Genomic DNA, 3,768 nt, shown 5'->3' with positions numbered 1-3,768 from the left:
AATGGGATTTTGGTTAGGCTTAGAATAGGGAGTAAAGTGCACAAGTTTCATTTTACGAGCCTAGGGACGAAATCAGAATTTATAAAAAAGTTAGGGGCAAAATGGTAATTTTCCTTAGGATGTAAAATGAGTCCACCTAAATATGAAATATGATAAATTTATGTTAAATTTACTCGTATAGATCTGGATAGACCAAATTTGAAGCTAGAACTATGTACACGAACATTTGTCGAGGTAAGTTTGTGTAACTAAATTGTATATGTTTTTATGCTTGAATTTAATGTTGTGTTTGTGAATTATATAAATGCCATAAATATGTAAAATGATCACATACTCGTTATAGCCCGATAAATGAAAGTGTTCGATCGATATTAATGCTTGATAAATTGTAAATGATAAAAATGTTACTTATATGCTTGAAATGAATGTGGAACGTATCTATTTCAATTATATGTATGATTTAGATGTAGGAAATAATCACAATCTTGTTAATGCTTGAGAAATGTTAAATCTCGTTTGAATAAAGGAAGAATCGATGATAAATGTAATTTTTGAAATGAATGAGGCCCTGCATTTGTTGTTGACGGGATTTGGCTCGGACAAGTAATCCTATTGACTTCATTTATGAAAGGATTTAGCTCAGACAGGTAATCCTGATATAAGTCCTTTTGAGCATATGTTATGGATTGGATTTAGCCCGAGCGGGTAATCCAGATCAAGCTCATTAGAACATATGTCATAAAAAGGATTTAGCTTGGATTGGTAATCGCGTTGTCTACATGTGTGGTTTGAGAGCGTACTCTCTGATATAGTACCTTATTGGTACCATTGGACATGAATTGACGGATCCTAATTCGTACACCTTGACTGTACTACTTATGTATCCATTGATATTCTGAATAAATTCAATGAGTGACAATTCCAGACATGAGAAGTTATGAATGATAAAATGAGTTATTACATGTATCCGTCTGAAATATAAGTAAATGATGATACATGACAAATGATATATGAAAACACGAGATATGATATTTGTACATGGACTTTATTTGATGAATATATGCTCATTCTTGATTATAGACTTGTGCACCTTGAGTGTGCTAATCGTGACCTTGATATTCCGAGTAATATGAGTAAAGTTCTGATATGAAATGATCTAAACATGAAATGAACTATTACAAAATTATACTTGAAATAATGAGATGAATTATGCATGTTGAATGTATCCATGTTGTAGAAAGCATATTTGCTTGGAAACTGATAAACCGTAAATTATACATATTTTTACCCCATGTTTAATGCATTTTATGGATGATTTCTCATTAGAATTGGTGAATTCAATGCTCCTAATGTTTTAATTTCATGTTTTATACTTAGAAGAGCATAGGAGAGCGAAAGGAATGAGAAATAGGCCAAAAACGGAGAAAATGGACCAAAGTACGAAATCAACACGGCCTGGACTCCTCACAAGGGCAGACCACACGACCGTGTCAATTTGGTAGGCTCGAACACGGACTGAAGTAATCGAACATGGGCGTGTGCCACGAGCGTGTCCCTGCCAAGCCCAAGTTGAGCCCAATTCGAAAAAGGCTAATTTTGAGCGCTTCTAGGCATCCCAAAGCCTATAAATACACCCTAGAGGAGGAAGAAAAAGGGAGGGAGAAGGGGGAGTAAGGAATTACTCCAAGGAAGCCGATTGATCCATCTCAGAAGCCAGATTCATCATCAAGACTGAAGATCTCTCCTCAATTTCCAGTTTTGGGTTTTCTTTATGTTTTGTATTCTTTATTCTTCTGAGATGTTTTCTTATTTAGTTATGAACTAAAACCCCTAAAAACCTAAGGGGAAAGAAACCTAAGACGAATCTTTTTATTATTTTCTGAATCATATGATAAATATTTAACTTGTTCTTAATTATGTGTTCTTAATTCTTGTTTTGATATCCCAGGATACTGATTCAAGACATGCTCTTATTCAGACGAGGAATAGACCCTGTCTAAGAGTACTTTTGTCATAATTAAGCGGAGTTGATTGCGCACCTAGACATAGGGTGACAAGATTTTGCCGGATTAGGGTGAAACCTAATAAGGGGATCCATAGATCGAGTTAATGCAACCCTAGAGTGTTAATTAGAGAAAAGTCTCAGTTATTCAATCTAAGGATTAGACGTTATTAGTCTTGAATAGGGATAATAACATAACTTAGGGATCTCTACGGAACAAGTTGAATGAATAAATCGTCTGATTCGGAGCCAGAATAACAAGTAAAGTCTTGGTGGATTTTTCCTTAGGTATTGTCTTAAGTCAATCGATTTTTCCCAGAAGTAATTCCCCAATTCTTTTCTCTGTGCGTCCTTAGTTTAGATAATTAGTTAATTAAAACAAAACCTCTTTATTCTTAGGCTAGATAATAGAAAGACTATCATTACTAGTACTTTTAGTTCCTTTAGGTTTGACAATCCAGTCTTGCTAAAACTATACTACTGTTCGATAGGTACACTTGCCTACATCACGATAATAGTTAGTTCAAGAACGAGTAACTATAAATATTTAAAACCTATGATGAAATCACGCGATCAAGTTTTTGGCACCATTGCCGGGGAACTGAAATATTAGGAACACTTAATTTTTATTACTTTAGCCATTTATTTTTCTTGCAATTTAATTTTATTTTATTCTAATATTACTAATTAATTTACTTTTTCTTTCTCTTGACAGGTTTTTATAGTTTATAACTAGAAGAAACCCGTCGGGACCACTATTTTTTGACGAAAATATTGATCGCACAGTTCGTAGAAACCAAAGAGAAATAAGGCAAAGCTTAAGATACACGAAGTACGAGTAAGAAGACAATACTCAACCCCCAACCGAAGAGATGGCTAAAAACTAAGGCAATCAGCTACCTCCTGCAATTGCGGTTAATCAAAATTCTGCTCCACGCACTATGTATAATTATGCTCAACCTTCTTTAACAGAACCTAATCTAGCATAGTTAGACTCTTTGTAGTGCAAATACTTTTGAATTAAAACCTAACACTATTCGAGATGATCTGATAATTTGTTCAGTTTGATGGTTTGCAGGATGAAGATCCCAACGCTCACTTAGCAAACTTTTTGGAATTTTACGATACATTTAAAATTAATGGCATTTCTGATGATGCCATTCGTCTTCAGTTATTCCCTTTTTCATTAAAAAAAAAGCTAAACAGTGGCTGAACTCGTTACCACTAGGGTCAATTACTACTTCGGAACAAATGACCGAAAAATTTTTACTAAAATATTTTTCGTCGGTTAAAATGGCTAAATTACGTAATGATATCTCTTCTTTTGTGCATATGGATTTAGAAACACTCTACGATGTATGGGAGAGATACAAAGACCTTTTGAGAAGGTGCCCTCACCATGGGTTATCGCTTTGGCTCCAAGTACAAACATTCCACAATGGTCTGAATCATTTGACTCGACAAATGGTTGACGCAGCTGCTGGCGGAACCATCAATAATAAAACACCTAAAAATGCCTATGAGTTTATTGAAGAGATGTCACTGAATAAGTATTAGTGGCAAGTCATGAGGACAAAGCCAATGACAACAGTCGGCGTTTATAACATCGATTCGGTCACCATGCTCTCTAATCAGGTCGAACTCTTAAATAAAAAGATTGATGGTTTTCTTAGTTCTTCGCAGGTTCACCCAGTAATGCATTGCGAAGCAAGTGGAGGTGGAACACGCCATTTGGAATGTCAACTTTATGGCCACAACATGGATAA

At 35.0% G+C, this 3,768-nt stretch overlaps 1 non-coding gene across 1 annotated transcript; it reads right to left on the bottom strand.

The window, feature by feature from the left end:
- Nucleotides 1-3,301: 3,301 nt before the first annotated feature.
- On the bottom strand, nt 3,302-3,408 carry LOC128284461 (small nucleolar RNA R71). The gene has a single exon (XR_008274887.1). It is a non-coding gene; the product is annotated as a small nucleolar RNA R71 (small nucleolar RNA).
- Nucleotides 3,409-3,768: the final 360 nt, after the last annotated feature.

The sequence above is a fragment of the Gossypium arboreum genome, chromosome 11 (genome assembly GCF_025698485.1).
Source record: "Gossypium arboreum isolate Shixiya-1 chromosome 11, ASM2569848v2, whole genome shotgun sequence".
Taxonomy (NCBI): Eukaryota; Viridiplantae; Streptophyta; class Magnoliopsida; order Malvales; family Malvaceae; genus Gossypium; species Gossypium arboreum.
Note: the sequence above shows the minus strand (reverse complement) of the source record. Positions and strands in the feature narration are given on the sequence as shown.